Consider the following 18584-nt stretch of genomic DNA (forward strand, 5'->3'; position numbering starts at 1 on the left):
CCAGAGGGACAGTGGTGCCATTTTCTCAGTTGGGGGACTCTCAGGGAAGAGAATTGAGAGAACCTTCCCAAGGTTCACATTTGGTGAAGGTGGGTCTGAGGTGCCTGTGAGGTGTCCAAGGGAAGATGCTGAGAAGGTTGTTGGTTGTAGGGTCCTGTTCTCTGAGGGGAGGCTGAAACAGAAGTAGTAATCCTGGTAATCAAGCCAGGAGAATAAGGTGGTCTCCCAGGAGAGTATAGAGCTTGACCGGAAGAGGGTCTAGGATTTACCTAAAGACTGGACAGAGGCAAACTACTGGCAGATGAAGTGGAGCAGTTGCCAGAGAGGTAGGAAGAAAATTAGGAGCTTGGGGAGGTAGGGATTTCCCAGGGAAAGAACATATAATAAGGAGGCAGTAGTCAACAACACTCAAAATGGCTGAGAGACCCAAGGGAAATGAAGACTAAACAGCCACTAGATTGACTGACCTTGGTGTCACTGGGACTTTCACAGAGCAGTGACTCGTACAGTGAAGGGCAAAGAGATAGACTGTAGTGGATTGAGGAGTGAGTGAGAGGTGAAGAAATGAAGAAAGGTACTTCATGCAGACAGAAAGGTTTGAAGGGTCAGAGAGAGAAACAGCTGGAGAGGAAATGTTACGTCAGCAGTGGGTTTAGGATAGAATCACTTGAGTGTATTTAAATGCCCATATGGAGGATCCTATAGAGAAGAGGAAGATGAAGGTATAGCAGTGAGAGAACAATGGACAATAAAGTTTCCTGTGACCATGGGAGAGGACAGAACCAGAGTATGGGTGGGAAGGTTAACCTCATGCAGGAGGCTACCTCCCCTATTTTAACGGGAGGGAGGAAGTTAGAGGAGGACTGAAGTAGGCAGGTTTGGTGTGGGACATAGAATCCTTCCACAGGATAACTTTTTCTTGCTCTGTGACACACAGGAGGCTGGGGCTGGGCAGGGAGAGCTGACAGATTTGAAGAGAGTGGAGAAGGTGTGACAGAGTCATTGCGGAAAGTGGGCAGGTTGGGAGGTGGCAAGATGATAAGGCAGCATGGCAAGGCAGCATGCAACCCACTTGAGGTTGGTGGTGTGAACTTATAAGGTACCCTTTGGCTCCCCTGTGTGATTTCCTCCAGCAGAGCTCAGGTGTCTGCTCAGGTGGGAAGAGGAGCAAATTCCTTTTGCCAAGAAATTGAGAACCTTGGCAAAGGTGAGGTTGACATGATGAATGATAAGAGAGAAAGGACAGAAATCAATGGGCTGGAGGTGTCAAAGGAGTCAATGTTTAGTCATGTTGGAAGGAGAGGAGGTTGCTGACTTGGGTCAGCAGTCTGGATGCTTAAGTTAGTGGTTCAGGAGATGGAGAGCTTTAGATCATGGTGAGGCCAGGATATGATAGGGGAGAGTAGAGGAGAAAGTCACTGGAGAATATGAGGCCACCAAGGGACTGAGAGGCAGGGTATTGGATAGGTCATCCATGTGGGCAGTGAAGCCACCCAGGAAGATATGGGCAGGAATTAAAGTCAGGGTCATAGTGTGAAGGTTATGGAGCTGGGAGCTAAAGTCTTAAGAAAGTGAGAAGGAGGAGGGACCAGGAGGTCGGAAATGGGAACCACCAAAAAGGAAGAGGGAATATGGCTAGCAGTGTTCTCCTCAAAAGTGGAGGAATAAGAGTGTTTACAAGAGGTGGAGGAGAAATAATCAGAGAGAGAGGACTAACCCCACCTCTGGGCCCTGGGGGACACACAGATGAAAAAGTGAACACCTTCATCTCCTAGAGCTTCAGGAAAAGCAAAGAAGGTGGGATTTCATTCTGAGTAGAGCTTAAAGATATATGGAAGGGTAGATGGAGCAACCTTCAATTCGGTTTGCTTGTTGAAGTCTACAGTCCCAGAGGATTACATAAAAAGATTTGGAGGGTGGGAGTGAGTAGAAGTGGGAGGTCAGATGCCAGGAAAAGCAAAGGATTGTACCGGATGGTGGCTTAGAGGATCCATGAGAGAATGATAATGGAAAGAGAAATGAGTGGTCTCTGTGAAGCCCGACCCCATAGCTCTATAAGCCAAGGCAACATCCCCCTCACTTGTTTTGCCTCAAGATTTCCATCAGGAAAAGGCATGTGAGGCCTCCCTTTTCCTTCCTCCTCTTCTCCACTAGAGACTTTGCTGTCAACACACGAGCTCTTACGGGACTCTGGCCACAAGTCAGGAATCCCAGGCTTATCTCACCTCTGCTACTCACCTTGCCTCTTCCTCAGGCAGGTTGTTGACCTCTCCTGTCTCAGTTTCATTGTCTGTAGACGCTAAAACACACACACTTCTCAGGGCAATTATAAAGAGTGGAGACAAAAACTTAAGTAAAAGCACTTTCTAGGGGCACCTGGTGGCTCTGTTGGTAAAGCACGTGACCCTCGATCTTGGGGTCATGAGCTTGAGCCCCATGTTGTGTGTAGAGATTAGTTAAAAAAAAAAAAAAAAAAGCCCTTTCTAAACTGTAAATCACTGTAGGGATGTGAGTGATTTCCCTTGTCCAGAACGCCCTCACCTACATCCATATCTCTCCCAGGAGCCCTCCCCAAAAGACTGTGAGTCTCTGCTCTGGAGGAAGCTGTAATCTTGCCCAGAGACAGGACAAACACACCCAAAACAATTAGAGAGGAATGCACAGCTGTGTCTGATTAAGTGCTAAATTGTAAGGTGCAGACAGTAAGAACTCTGAGATCAGAAAAGAGAACAATTAGCCAGACTTGGGAAAGTCTGGGAGGCTTCCTGGAGAAGGTGGGGTGAAAGGCACCCAGGCTACTCACTGAAGCTGTGGAGAATACTGGCAAGTGCCCGTTCCTTTGTGGCTGCAAAGCCTGTCAGTCTGGCAGTCTGACATGGGTTTGCAAAAATCTTCTAGGTCACAGATGCTCTTTTGGCACCCCTGCTGCCCAGCCTGTTGTCACCCCGATAGTCATGCACCTTCTCAATTACTGTCCTGTGTGTGCGCCTCCACCCCCCCGCCCCCCAGGGTGGCTGGGCAGTCTGGGCGACACAGCAACACTTATGTTCTTTGCCCTGGGCCTCTCATGTTTAGGTCTCCCTTGTCCCCTGTTTGCCTGGTGAAGAAACAGAGGTTGATCTTCAGCAAATTTCCTGGACCATCCTTGGTGCCAGCACGCGTCTAGCATTTTTGCCTGGCCAGACCACAGGCTTTGGAATAGAAATGCTGCTGTTTGCCTCACTGTACCCAGCCAGCCTGGGGGACCTGCATGACAACCAAATCAAAGCCCAGCACCGGCCCCACACCTGTCTCCTTTACTCTTTACTGCCTCTGCTTCATGGCCTAGGAGTACCCATAAACCCACCATTCGGATACCACCCCACAGAGCTGCCGCCCTAGAGCCCGAGACCTGCAGGCCAGAGATGACTTCAGCTTCTGTGGCTGTATCAGAGCCACGGGAGTCAACTCCTGAAGCCCTCTGGACATGGTTCATAACGAAGGCCTCCCTCCTCAGGAACTAGCCTGGTTGGTGCCCAAGCTCTGTAGTTCCCTCCTCCCTTTCGCACAGATCTGGAAAAGATCCCATCATGCTTCAGGGGCAGGCAGACACGGCAGCAGCCACAGCAGAAATCCCTAAATGTTGTATATGCTATGGACTTGGGTTGCTCCAGAAGGACAGCAGTGTTTTGTGAATCTGTTAGTCCCAGTTGGGGCCATAAACAACAGGCCCCTCTGTCAATAGCTAAAATATTAATTACTGATGGAAAGTATGGAATCTTGGCACTAGAATTCTTGGAGCTCCAGTCCAAATCCCTTGAAACTGACAAATGAGAAAAAATGAGGTCTGAAAAGTAGGTTTTGGGAGGCCAAACACCTGATACTAGAGATAATCTCTTGAATGTTGGTCAGTTAAGTCACAGGTTAAAAATCACCAGCCTGAAGCAGACCTTGTATCCCAAGATTACTTTGACTTTGCAACAGCAGAAAGACATAAAACCTCATTATCAGATGCAGATATCAGAAATCAATGTTATGATTCCCTGGGGATTTGCTCCATCTCCCACAGAATCCTGATGCTAGAAGAATCTAGAATTTCCAGGTGAGTAAAGACTAGCCTGTGCATGATGTCGTATAAGGTCAGTAAATTGAAGGGGCACAAATAGCCATCTCTGTTAGGGTCATAATATTGTTTGGGGAATGGAACTCTCATTAAAGAGAAATGCAAAATCATACTTGTAATTATTATCAAACTGCAAAATTATATTCAAGAGGAGAGGCCCATAATTGAAGCATCAAGCACGAGACAGTGCCATTAAAATGATTATCAAGGCATAAGCCTATTAGAGAGCCTAATGCCTCATTGCTGGCATCATCCCGCTAGCTACCCCAGGTCTGGAAACCGGCTCAGTTGTAAACACAACTGTTACAAAACAGTGATTTGCAAGGGGCATAACAAAGATCTGCTGACCTTTACCAAAGGTCACAGCTGCTTGGCTAAGGAGAACAGAGAACATTTCTGAAAAATGAAGATTCGTCTGCCAACTCCAGTTGGCTCTTACTGAAAAAGAAAGTATGCAAAGCTTCAAGTCCTTCCCAGTTGTTCAGCCATCCAGATACGGGTATAACGGTGAGGTCTGTTACCTTCAGATAGCCAGGTGCCACCTCAGATGGATACAGGACCCTAAGTCTTGGCTGCTGGTGGCGAAAAATCATGATATGGAGATCTGCAAACCCAAGTTCAAATCCCACTCTGTGTCCTCATGGATAGAGCAAAATCTATCTTGAAGAGTTCCCAAGAAGGGAAAATAAGTTTATTTATGACCAAGTAACTATAGATAATTGGTGCTTACTAAGTTTGTTTCACCCTTGGCCTTGACAGTGGGACCAAGGCTTCATCAGGATGAAGTACAGGTGGTATCTTGGCATAAATCTTAGGGATTATCAACATTTGTCCTGGGAGCCCACAAGAGGAATGGCTACTCTATCTTCATTCCAAAGTGTTTGGATATCATTAACCAGCATCACAACTGAGAACAAGAAAATCAATGGGCTCTACCTGGGAGGAGCCGCCAGCTTGGTCTTTTAGGACCCAGTGACTGTTGAAACTCACTTGGCAAGATGTGTCAGCAAAACCATCACCAGGAGGGGCAGGGCCTTTATCTTAAGTATGACAGAGGAATCAGAGAGCAGTGGACCCCACAGATGGTTCCAGTTACTTTCACTGTCAGCGTCTTTGCTGTAGACATCTTTGTTGTGAGCATTTCTGTCAAATAACTAAGTAGCAATAAGGCAATTTTGCCATTAAAGATTAAAAAGTAGAGGTACCTGGCTGGTTTAGTTGGTAGAGCATATGACTCCTGATCTCAGGGTTGTAAGTTGGAGCCCCATGCTGGGTGTGGAGTCTGCTTATCCCTCTCCCTTCCTCTCTGCCCCCTCCTCCCTCTCTCTCTCTCTTTCTCTAAAATAAACCAATAAAATATCTTTTTAAATCTTTTTTTTTTAAGATTTTATTTATTTATTTGACAGAGAGAGAGATCACAAGCAGGCAGAGAGTCAGGCAGAGAGAGGGGGGGAAGCAGGCTCCCCGCTGAGCAGAGAGCCCGATGTGGGGCTCGATCCCAGGACCCTGAGATCATGACCCGAGCCGAAGGCAGCGGCTTAATCCACTGAGCCACCCAGGTGCCCCTCTTTTAAAATCTTTTTTAAAAAGATTAAAAAAAAAGTAATTGGTTGACAGTCTGGTTTGTTTGACAGTTTGGTTTCATTTCTCGAGGCAATCCTCTCTCTCTCTCTCTTTTTTTTTTTTAAGATTTTACTTATTTATTTGACAGACAAAGATTACAAGTAGGCAGAGAGGCAGGCAGAGAGAGAGAGAGAGGAGGAAGCAGACTCCCTGTGGAGCAGAGAACCTGAGTGGGGCTCGACCCCAGGACCCTGGGATCATGACCCGAGCCGAAGGCAGAGACTTTAAACCACTGAGCCACCCAGGCGCCCCTACCATTTTTACATGATGTAAATCTTAGCTCTCATAATGGCATAATGGTCTATATGGTCTATATGGTGGCATATAGTTTTGAACCCACATTTCCCTAGAACTCTGGGACCTCTAATCGTGGACAAGTGACAGTATACCAAGAACAAACAGCAGTATGGAAGGCTTGCACCACATCATAGGAAGCCCAGTTACAGATGTGCATTTGCCCATGCACAGTACTTGGAATCTGATGCCTCTCTTAATGAAGGGAGAAATCTTAGCAAAAAACGGGAAACAAATCGAGCAAAATAGTAATAATAATAATAATAATTCTCCGAATGAAAGACTTTGAAGACAACTACTTAGGTACAATCCTCAAAATAAAATCAGTTGTTGGTGCAGTATTGCCATGAATCAACATTATACATTTTGAATGTATTCAAGTATCTCATATTTTGCAATAAAGTCTTTTAAATCTATTCATTTTCCAAGTTTCATTATGTTCTTTTTAATGGATGTCCTTTTATTTTTTGCCATTTTATCTTTTATGTCAAAATTGTCTTACAGCCAATAACTCATATGGAGGAAATGCTTGCAGCAAAGATGCTTAAGGCAAAAAACTAGCATGCCCGTGGATTGTCTTAAAAAGGAAGCAGGATACATGTAACAAGGTGGATAAATCTCAAAACATGTTGAGTGAAAGAAGTCATACATAAAAGAATAGACATGAAGTACAAGAACAGGTAAAAACTAACCTATGGTGATAGAAATCAGAACACCAGTTGCCCCAGGGACAAGAAGGGAATTAAGTTAAAAGAGGTGTAAGGGAACTTTCTGAGATGAGAGAAATATTCCATCTGTTGATTGGAATGATGGCTAAAAGGGAACACACCATTGTCAAAATTTACCATGCTGTACACTTTTTTTTTTTTAAGATTTTATTCATTTATTAGAGAGAGGGAGAGAGAGAGAGAGAGAGAGGGCACAAGAGGGGAGAAGGTCAAAGGGAGAAGCAGTCTTCCTGCTGAGCAGGGAGCCTGATGTGGGACTTGATCCCAGGACCTTGGGATCATGACCTGAGCCGAAGGTAGACACTTAACCGACTGAGCCACCCAGGTACCCCCACACTGTACACTTTGAATTTGTGCACTTTAATAAATTAGACCTCAACTAGCAAAAGAAAGAAAGAAAGAAGAAGAGAAAGGAAGGAAGGAAAGGAAGGAAGGAAGGAAGGAAGGAAGGGAGGGAGGAAGAAACAGCATGTAGGTGGAGGGAATTACAGACAAGTAGGCTCCCACCCACAACCATGCTGGGCAGTTTCCTCAGCACCAAATTGGGACAGCTATGAACTGACATTTCCAAATCAACTACAGAAAGGAGAGAATACATTTTTCTAAAAATTAGTATCCTCTTCTGAGCCAAACATTAGGTTTAAGCCCTTGTTCCTCTGCAAATTAAAATGCTTTTTATCACATTTCCTTCGCTTCTCATCTAAAGCCATTCCAGGGCATGGTTTTCCTGAGGCAGCACCCTTTAGGAGTCACCTTCCCTAGCTGCATGGAGACATTTTTGGATTTCATTAACTCTAAAAACTTTGTGCCCGTGAAGCTGTAGAAAAAGGAAGCAGAGTTTAATTGATTGGCCAAAATTAAATTAATGAGCATTAGAAGTTAAAAAAAAAATGTTTGGGTCACCAGGAAACTTTATGGAAGAATCTTGACAATCAAACATTTCAGAAAGGGGGTGCCTAGCTGGCTTAGTCAGTGGAACATATGACTATAGATCTAGGGGGTCATAAGTTTGGGCCCCATGTTGGGCATGGCATGTACTTTAAAAAAGAAAAAGAAAGCGAAAAAGGAAAGGAGAAAAGAAAAAAGAAAGGAAAGGAAAAGGGAAGGAAAGTAAAAGGAAAGGGGAAAGAAAAGAAAAGAAAAAAGAAGCCTACTCAATCTTTCAGGGAGCTCTGGTGCTGGGATGTCTCAGAGTTGTCTGAAATTGGGATGACAAACCTGGGCCTTTTCACTCCTGCATCAACCAGATATTAGATGTGAGCTGCCCTTGGGAAAGGGAACATGACCATGGGCAAGGTGACTCTTTTCAGCAGAGAAGTCTCAGAAAAGGACTCAGCTGACCGTGGCTGCTATGAACCCTTCCAGTAGATGGGGAAACAAGTGCTTCAGTCTTGGAGAGGGACCTGGGGGGCACAACATGCCATCCACTATAGGTTGGATGGATGTGCATTTATAGTCCCCACGTCTCCTAGAAAGTCTCAGCTAGGAGTCCATACTCATGTCCAGAGAACATGCTGTATATCAGCCTTTACCAGGACCATCCCTGGAACCCAATGATCTCACTACCCTTCCACTTTCTTAGGAAGGGGTGATAGGAAAGCTTTTGTCAGCTCCCAACCTAGCTTTTAAGAGTGGGACAGCTGGGAGGTGGCTGTGTGGACTGATTTTGGGTGGGACCTAAGCCCTCAGACGTACGGGGCATGATGCCCATAAGAATGAAAATCCACAGGATTAGTCTTGAACAAGCCGGGAGCCTGCTAAGCCCTGGCATCTGCTGAACTTCCCAAATTACACACATTAAGCTGTTCAGTTCCACATTTCCATAGTGTGCTTCCTGCCAAGCTTCTTAGTGCAGTCTACACAATAAGAAAATCAAAACGAGCAGTTAGAGCAATTCTGGATACGACAGGTCAAACAAATAAGCCTTTATCTAGGACTTCAACAGACATAGTCAACAAGGGTCTAATCCAAAAATGAGACTTGGACAAAAAAAGGCTTTGCAAAACAAAAAGAGGGGGGTGTAGAGATATTTGCATGAATTTTTTTCTCTCTTTCCTTGAAAATACTAAAATAACGTATTATTCAGCCTCCCAGTGCTGCTCTGTCCCACCATCCCTCGCCCCTAGCTTCTTGAACATTCTCTAACTCCATTACTAATCTGGCTCTTGGGCCAACTCATAGAAAATGTTATGCTAGGGTATGAAAATAGTCATCACTGAAAGGAGCTGGGAAACTTACTTTGTTCATTGTTATATACCTAATTAAATACCGAAGGATTAAAGCTGTAAGTGTGAGTGTTGTATATGAATTCAGGAAGTACAGAGACTGTGTGTTACAGGAACACTAAGCATTCCAGCTAAGTGAGAAATTCCCGGTATAGTGATGCCACTAGTGTGGTGGGGAGCCAAGATGCGACAGAACTTTATTATTTTATTATTATTACTTTAACAAGAGAAAGCAAGTTTGTAGTTACTCCTCATTCTAGCAGTAGAAACCTCTTGTAGATACTCATTGTTCTGTAGAAGGGGAAGTACAAAACAGCTCTTTATCCTTTTTCCCTCTCTGGAGTGATAAAGGCCATCCCTCCTCATACAGGTCCGTAATCCTGTGCAAATCCAAAATCCTTGTAGCTCTGGAAAATGGGAGGCACTAAAACTAACTTGATGGCAAAATCTGACTAGAATTTTTGAGAAGGTAGTTCTAGTTTTTATTTATTCTGTGTTTCACTACCCATATGTTAATGTGTTTGATCGTAGGTGCTGCTGCAGACACATTAATATGAATGATAATGCATATTTTGGGGGAATTATCAGCATATAGATGGTAACTGAAGTCATGGGAGTGGCGGAGATGGTCAGGGAATGAAGAGACTGAGAAGAGAAGAGGGCCTAGGACAGAGCACCTGGGAACCAGATATAATGAAAGGGCCAAAGGAAGTCAAGAGGCAGTGAGACAGGAAGGAGGAAGACGAGGAGCAGCGATGCCACAGCCCAGAGAAGAGAAGGTTTCGGCCTGGCAGGGCGGTTATCAGCACCAGCGTTGGGGGTCGGTGGTGGACCAGAAGGCTGCTAAGCCTCAGAGATCTTGTCTTCTGCAAGTCTGAGAACATGTCTTAAATTCATATTTTCTTTTAAACAGCATTAAGCTGTGCTTTGTTCATTGTCGTTGCCCAATAAAGACTTGTTAATTAATTTATTATGTCAGTAAAAGCCCTAGATCAGAGAGGCAAACCTGCTTTTGTGAGGCCTCATTGCAGATAAAAGCCTGGGAAGACAACAGAAGGAGTACAGAGAAAGAGCAGGAAAAATGACAAAGGAGTGAGATGGTGAATTTGCTCAAACAGCAACAACTGGAAAAGAGAACATTTCACTCCTTTCTACAGGGAAGAACAGTAGGGCTGGGTAACAAGAAACAGTAAAATTGGTTAAGTCTTTAAGGTAGAAAGAGTAGGAACCATGGTGGAGAGAGAAAATAGGTTAACCAAATAAATATTCTTAAACTATGGGTAAGGGCAATTTATAGAAACTTAGAGATAATCAAATCAACAATTATTTCACAAATGATATAATAAACAGAGTCTGAGATACTCTTTTAAGGGAACAGCTAGTTACTGGAGTCAAACTTGGGGCTCTGGGTCCAGTCCAGTGCTATTTGATATTAAACATAGAACCTCAGTACAAGGGGTACCTGGGTGGCTCAATCAGTTAAGCGTGTGCCTTGGGCTTAGGTTCTGATCTAAGAGTCCTGGGATCAAGTCCCGCATCAGGCTCCCTGCTCAGAGAGGAGTGTGCTTCTCCTCTGCCTGCAGCTCCCCTTGTTTGCACTCTGTCTGTCTCTCTCTCTCTGACAAATAAAATCTTAAAAAAAAAAAAAAAAAGTGGGACTGTTGCCTACTCTATCATCTAAAACCCAGCACAGTGCCTGGGCAGAAAGGACTCAATCAACCTTCCCTGAATGGAAGAATGAGATGGCCATTCTTTTTTTTTTTTTTTTTTTTTAAAGATTTTATTTATTTGTTTGACACACAGAGACAGAGAGATCACAAGTAGGCAGAGATGCAGGCAGAGAGAGAGGGAGAGGAGGAAACAGGCTCCCTGCTAAGCAGAGAGCTCGATGTTGGTCTTGATCCCATGACCCTGGGAACATGACCTGAGCCAAAGGCAGAGGCTTTAACCCACTGAGCCACCCAGGCACCCCTGAGATGTCCATTCTTGAAAAGATGCAGCCTTGGGTTGTCTGGGTGGCTCAGTCCATTAAGCATCTGTCTTCAGCTCAGATCATGATTCCAAGGTTCTGTGATCGAGCCCAGCATACAGATCTCTGCTCAGTGGGGAGTCTGCTTCTCCCTCTCCCTCTGCCTGTATCTCTCTCTCTCTGTAAAATAAATAAGAAACCTTTAAAAAAGAGAGAGAGAGAGAGAATGAATTCAGTCCTGGGCCCCTCTCTCCATTTCCTGCCTTTCTTTACTTTCATCAGTAAAATCTGGTTAAAGTAAACATCTGGGCAACTTCACAGATTACAGCATCTGCATGTAATCACAGACCTGGGACTGAAGCACTTTCAATGGGCTACAGGAACCACGATGGAATTATGGAATCAAGGACCCAGATAGAGAGGTTTACTCACTTGCCTCGGCTGGAAACCCCTGGAAAGGAAGAACCAAGCATGGCTTCAGAAATTCACCATGGAAATTAATTTTTTAAATGTATTAGGGTGGAGAAGAGTGTCTTACTCTCTTTTCCAAGTGGGATTTATTTTTTTATAATCAGAAAACATTAATTAATTTTCTTAAATATTTGTTTGTTCATTTTTAAATGAGAGTGGGCAGTTGGGAAGGAAGAGTTAGGGTAGAACAGGCTTTTTGCCAGTTTGACTTAGAATCAGGTCATGCCAAGTGAAACCAATTCTACTTTCCCTACCCTTCCTGTTCTCCTTTGGTGGTTTATAAGTGAACGTCTGTGCAAGGCAGCAGCTTGCATAGAAAAGACAATGAAAGCATTTTCTTGACTTGGTGAGATGGGAGATCAGTTAAAGGACAGAAACCAGAGAGAAAATGAACACTGGGGAATGGGTGAAGTCATATGACTTGGTGGAGAACCACTTTAATGAAATAATGCCCGAGTGCCTGTTACAAGCAAGACTAAGGAAGATACAACATGGTGCTCACTCTTAAAATATGTGACTGTTTCTGGGATGCCTGGGTGGCTCAGTTGCTTAAGCATTTGCCTTTTGGCTCCAGTCATGATCCCATGGTCCTGGGATGGAGCCCCATGTTGGGCTCTCTGCTCAGTGGGGAGTCTGCTTCTCCGTCTCCCTCTGCCTGCGCCTTCCCCTGCTTGTGCTTTCTCTCTCTCTTTCTCTGTTAAAAGAAAGAAAGAAAAGAAAGAAAGAAGAGGAAAAGAAAAGAAAGGAAAAGAAAGAAAAGAAAAAAAGAGAAAAGGTACAGCACATCCTTTCAGGTGGAAAAAAAGTTCTCGTGCCCTTTCCCTTAGCTTTTTTTAGATCCATTAGTCCCAACAAGTAATTTCTGCTCTAAGACGTCAGGAAGCCCAGGCCTCATGGTACCATTTCCTCTCTCTAGATATTCAATACTGCCCGGTTGGTTATTACATTCACGGACTGTCTCCCAAAGTCCTAGGCATTAGGAAAAGACCCAGAGCCCACTCGAGCATTGATGGCAATCAAGCAGTCTGTTCCAAGACCTCCAGGTTCTCAAGTCTAAGGTCAAACATGCCATTCTGGCCCTAAAAAGACCCCAGAGACAGTTTCTCCTCTTCGGTGGCAGGTTCAGGCCTGGCTGATGTGTGTGTTGGTATCAGGGGCCAAAAGCTGTTCGTATTTTGCTTCTAAAAGTACTTTCAGATGCCAGAGAAAGGAGGTTTAAACCTCTGTAGCTTAGAACACAACATTCTAAAAACAGTTGAAAAGGCCTTGGAAAGTTCTCGGATGAAGTTAATTAAAACCTTCCCCTCTCCTAAGGGTCAATCCTGCTGTTTCAATTTGTTATCCAGCCGAGTCTCTGGATGAGCAAGTCTCCCAAGGATGGGTGGATTTAGTTTAGAAAGGTATGCCATGTGGAAAGTGCCAACCGCCCCTGCAAGGGAAACAGTTGTTTTCTGCCTTAAAATCTCTAGGCAAGAAGTGTAGGAGAACGCAAAAACATTTTTTAAAAGATTTTATTCATTTATTTCGCAAAGAGAGAGAGAGGGAACATGAGCTAGAGGAGGGGCACAGGGAGAGAGAGAGAAGCAGGCTCCCCGCTGAGCAAGGAACCCGATGTGGGGCTCCATCCCAGGACCCTGGCGTCATGACCTGAGCCTAAGGAAGATGCTTAAACAACTGAGCCAGCCAAGTGCCCCTCAAAAACATTGCCACTAGCAATCTTACTCTAGCTCATACCGCCAATTATCAGCCAAAGGACTCCTATCCCTCAAAAACAATCACAGGGGAAAACTCTCTGATACACAGCATGGAGTACGATGCTTGCATCAGAAGGGCTAGCTTTGCTCTGGGAAGAGGTGATGGCGTCAGTCTCTCTGTACAATGGCAGTAAGCTCATATCGCTGAAATGGAACAAGAGAGTTACCATAGCAGGAAGGCAGTGCCCTCACTTGCTCTCAGGCTACACTAAGAGATTTCTTAGTACAAGGAACTGAACCTAGCCCTGGCTTGGCCACACACAGCTGGGAAGCATTTCAGGAAAAAGGGAGCCATTGTCCCCAACAGGATGCACACTTCGCCAGTGTGTCTATTCATCAGCCCAGCACAGGTTGGCTTTGCTGCCTATGGATCAACAAAGTCCTTCTCAACAAATGTCAAATGGCTTTGTGCTTTAAGATTCCCAAGAACAGATGTAGTTGAGGTAGCTAGTTGCAACTTAGGGGTTATTATGCCCAGTCTACTCTGTAAATAGTGACTAAGTGACTGACTTAAAAGAAATAATGCCATGTGCTACTGGAAAACCAATGTAAGACTCAGATCCTTGACTGCTAAGAGTTTGCCATCTGGTACTGGGAGCCCTGGGAATGTCAGCCAGGGGCTCTGCCAATAGCCAGGGTCTCCTACAGAGGGGAGATGCCCCCCCACCCCACCCCAGAGCGCTCTGCTCAGAGATAGCACCAAGCTGTTCTAACCCAGGAATGGCCACTATTAGGCTGGGGACAGGGGGTTAGTATATGTGCTGCCGAAGCGAGCACGGGACAGGGGGTTAGGCCAAGGGCCACCTGCATTGGCTAGGCAGTGCCTCAATGGGCCAGCATAGAAAGATGGGCGGAGCCAAACCTATAGGAAGAAGAGCTAGGATCTGGGTACACAGGGAGGCAGAAGGCAGGCATGGGTAGGAACTGGATGCTTGAAGGCCATGCCCTGCAGAGAAACTCCTGTGACCTGACTTTACCTCTGTTCCTGTCTTGCTTCAGGCCCAGCTATCTTCCTTCTTCTGGGTTCCTCCGTAAGTGCCCTTCTAACACCCATGCCTTAACACGTGCCTACTCAGACATGCTAACAGTAGTTATGGTAACAAGAGAATCTTTTTTTCTTTCTTTTTTTTTTTTTTTTTGCTTGTTTGACATTTTATTTATTTATGATTTTATTTTTTGAGTAATCTCTACACCCCATGGGATTCGAACTTACAACCCTGAGATCAAGAGTGGCATGCTCCACCAACAGAGCCAGCCAGGTGCCCCTGTTGATTTATTTAAACTGGAATTAACACATAGAACAAGAAAATCTTTATTCCTGACCAAGAGGGAAGTGGGATAAGAAAAGTCGGGCAATAACCATGGTACACGTTGGAAGGCTTGTGATCTTGAATGTTCAGTCTGGATGTACTTTGCAGCTTTGCCTAGGCCTGACATGGCCAGAGGGACTGTCCGCTCCACGAGGGCTGCCTTGCTTACTGCTGCGTCTCCTAGTTCGGTGCCTGCATAGAGCTGGTGATCTATAAGTGCTGGTTGAATGAATGAATAGACCAGAAGCCAGGCAGATGAAGCTAGGTTTAGCATTTCCTGTTTTCTGTGTGTTACGTTTCTACATTCAAGGATTTCTTGATCCTCTGACTTCCAGTGGGTTTCAGTCAAATGGTGAGCCCTTGCCAGAAATCAGAGGAAAGGAGGCAAATGACGTAGGGCTCTCCTTCCGCCAAATGACAGCTATACTGTGTAAGGTGGCCCGCTCTATCCCATCCCTCTGCCTGCCAATTCTCTCACTCTGCAGGCTGAGGCATGGGAGTGACTTCCAACCCAGCGTGATCAGCCCCAGGTAATACCCGTCCTTTGTGGTTTCCCCACCAAGCATCTGTTTGGCATCTGTTTCCTGCTGAGACCCTCACTGAGTTTCCAAAACTCCACTGTGTACATTTTGCTCTCTGGTTTTCTCTATGTACCAGCACATTCTGCCCCACTCTATCGGTGGGTACTCATTGCTTCACAGAGGAGGAGGCTTGCCCAAACTGGCCTAGTATACTGTGAACATGGTGGAGTGGCAGAAGGGAACAAAGGAATATCCTGTCCCAACACTAGCAAATATATGGCATAAGAGTGAAGTGAGGAAGACCACTGGTCGCTGCTTTGCCCAGCACAAAGTCTCACCTTCTGCTGGGCAAGAAAGCTTTCCTTCTCAGATAAAACTAGTTTCTTTGGCTAAAAAAAGCTTTATTTTTAATTACGCTTTATGGCACAACTACAAAACAATAATCAAAGGTTCTTTGGGGGAAAAGGCCACTGCTCCTCCCTGACCACAACAGGTAATTTACCCAAATTAATGCAGCAGAAGTAGGGGGCAGCGGATGGGGGAATCCACTCTTCTCTGTCCTTTTGCCTTTAATTTGATAAGCCCTTGAAGGGAAAGAGTTAGTGAGCATATCAAGCTGGGCTCCTCTTTCAGCCATTAGTGCTGGGTTAAGGAGAGTAGGTGGAAGAGCTATTTTTATTTTTATGATAATTTATCTTCCCTGAACATACTAATGGGGAAAAGTGCATTTTAAATTTTCTAAAAAAGGAGACTAAAAGGGTCTCATGTGATCCAAGCTTTCTCTCACTTCTAGGAAAAATAGGCTCTTTGGTGCATATTATCTCATCTACTTGGGATCTGGTTTTAAAGCAGGTTTCCTACCAGGGAGAGTCAACAGCAGTCTAAGAGAGAAAGGCCTGATTTCCTACCTAAGACTCAAATGGAAAAACATGGGATCTGTATGTATTTGTTCTCTTTCTTCCCCCCTTACCCCTTTAAAAAGGGGTATACTGGTTTCTTTAGTTCCCTGTCTTTCGGCAACAGCCACTTGAAAGAAAGAATCATGTGGTGATTATTAATTTTGCATGGGATCAACTCTGGCCTCAGCTTTCATTTGAGATGCAGTTACATGAAAAACAGACTGAGTTAATTTCATCCCCTCTGGGGTTGCTTGGCAACAAGGCCTAGTTCCAGATCATCTCTCCTCCTTGGCCCAGAGTGATCTCTTCGGGGTGTCGCTCATGCTAAGGCAATCATCACCCTGTTGCTGTTGCTCCTGAATGTGTCCCTGTGGTCTTGATGGCACAGGGGGTTTGTGGCTTTGCTCCAGTCACACAGCCTGGGGTCTATGAAAGCCCTGAGCTTGTTAGCACAGAGAACATGGTACGCTTGGGGAATTTGGGATTCAAACAATTGAGGTTAGATAGGAAAGAGAGGGAACATGAGCAATGTCTGAGGTGATGCTGGAGGGCAGGGGGCTGAAGTTCTTCTTCTTCTTTTTTAAAGCATTACTATATTCTGATTTGGAAATCTTTCTAAGCTACATTGTTAAGTGATAAATGCAAAGTCCAGAAGAGTATGCATAGGATGCTGGTTGGGGGGGGGGGGCAGGAAGAAGGAGAAAAGGTGGAGGTATGAAAATATTTTGTTTATGTTTGCATAAAGAAAAACACAGATGGTCCCCTGTAAGTGTTTGTGAGGTATGAGAATAATGGGCTGGAAAGGGCAGAGGAGGTGGGCTCCGTCTACTGGCTAGATGGGATGCTGCCCAATTCATGATTCACTTAAAAAGTCAATTAGATCTTAAAAAAAAAGAAAAAAGAAAAGGGAAGAAATAAAGAAAGGGCAGATGCAAGAACAAGATTTTCCATCTGTGTACCTCTTTGTACAATTTCTCTTTATAAACTAAAAGAATGTGTTGTCCAATCAAAAAGATTTAAAATAAACATTAAACGAGTGTTAGAACCCCAAAGCAAAGTGTGAATGTTTGGTAGAGTTGAGGAGGTTTGTTAAAGGTATATGGAAACTCTTTGAAATGTTTTCATTATTAGTAACCCCAACAAATGTTCTAGCCTTCCCTTCCTGTTTTAACACCATTCTTCCTATCTTTTATAAAGGAAGTCAATAGCTACATTTTGAACATTTTGAATGACTTGGTAGGAGAGAGGGTATCTCTAAGAATTCTGAGCTGCAGAGAAAAGCTGTCAGCTAGGAATATTAGCCTTAATCAGGGTGTGCATCCATCCCTGTCCCAAATGGCTTCAGCTGTGGTCCCTGAAGATCTGAGAAGACAGAAGTGACAACCTTGTCAGGGATTGGCCTAAGAATGGAATTCCCGTGCTAGAAGCATAGCTCTTCAACTCATACGAGCCCTCAATTGTACCTTTGTGAGGGTTTTCCTGGATATTCTTCAGTGTCTTCTCTCATCTCTGCAGCAAGCAGCATCTCCTCATCTTCCAGATCATTCTGTTGGTAGCTTGCTCCACTATAGACTAACCTCCTTGAGGATAGATACAATGGCCAAGTCATCGCCACACACAGCTCCCTTGGCAAAGTAGAAATACTTTTTCCTTAAAAATTTTATTTTGAAGTAATGCTTGATTCACATGAAGTTGCAAAAAATATACAGAGCCATAAATGCCTGTTTAAAAATAAGAAAAAAAATTTACATCAGTAACCTAACTTCGCACCTAAAATAACTAGAAAAAGAAGAGCAAATTAAACCCAAAGCAAGAGGAAGGAAGGAAAAAAAGATTAGAGAGGAAATAATGAAATATAGAATAGAAAAGCAGTTGAGAAAATCAGTAAAACCAAAAGTTTGTTCTTGAAAAATCAATAAAATTGATAGGCCTTTAGCTAGATTGATGAAGATAAAAGGAAAGAAGACTCAAATTACTAAAATCAATAATAAAAGAGAACGTTACTATCAACTTTACAAAAATAAAAGGGACGGTAAGCAAAAACTAAGAACAATTGTATACCAACATTAGGTAACACAGATGCCATAGATAAATTCCTAGAAAGACAAAAGCTACTGAAATTGAGTCATTAAGAAATAGAAAATCAGGGCCATCTGGGTGACTCAGTAGGTTGGGCAACCCCCTCTTGGTCTGGGCTCAGGTTATGATCTCTGGGTCATGGGATCAAGCACTAGGTGGGGCTCTGTGCTCACCAGGGAATCTGCTTGGGATTCTCTCTCTCTCCCTCTTCCTCTGTCCCTTCCCCTGCTCATTCTCAATCTCTTTCTCTCTCTCAAATAAATAATAAACTTTTAAAAAAAGGAAATGGAAAATCAGAACCACAATGAAATATCACTTCATACCCACTTGGATAGACATAATAAAAAAGAAAGACAGTAACATGTTAGCAAGAATGTGGAGAAATCAGAATTCTCATACACTGATGGTGGATATGTAAACTGGGGCTGCATCTTGGAAAACTGTGTCAGTCCTTCAAAAAATTAGAGTTATCATTTGACCCAAAAAGTCCACTCATGGGTATATACTCAAGAAAACTGAAAATGTTTTCAAAAAACCTGTACATAAATGTGTATAGCGACATTATTCATAATAGTCAAAAAGCAGAAACCACCTAGGTGTCCATTAGGT

General features: G+C 44.1%; 1 protein-coding gene across 1 annotated transcript in view; it reads right to left on the reverse strand.

Annotated features, from left to right (window-relative positions):
* Nucleotides 1-14457: 14457 nt before the first annotated feature.
* The window catches only part of COMMD1 (copper metabolism domain containing 1), a 218550-nt gene continuing 214423 nt past the window's right edge, over nt 14458-18584 (reverse strand). The window contains exon 4 of the mRNA XM_045979843.1: nt 14458-17617. The gene's annotated coding sequence lies outside the window, so the exon portion shown is untranslated. The remainder of the gene's footprint in view (nt 17618-18584) is intronic.

Source organism: Meles meles, chromosome 15 (genome assembly GCF_922984935.1).
Source record: "Meles meles chromosome 15, mMelMel3.1 paternal haplotype, whole genome shotgun sequence".
In the NCBI taxonomy this organism is placed as follows: Eukaryota; Metazoa; Chordata; class Mammalia; order Carnivora; family Mustelidae; genus Meles; species Meles meles.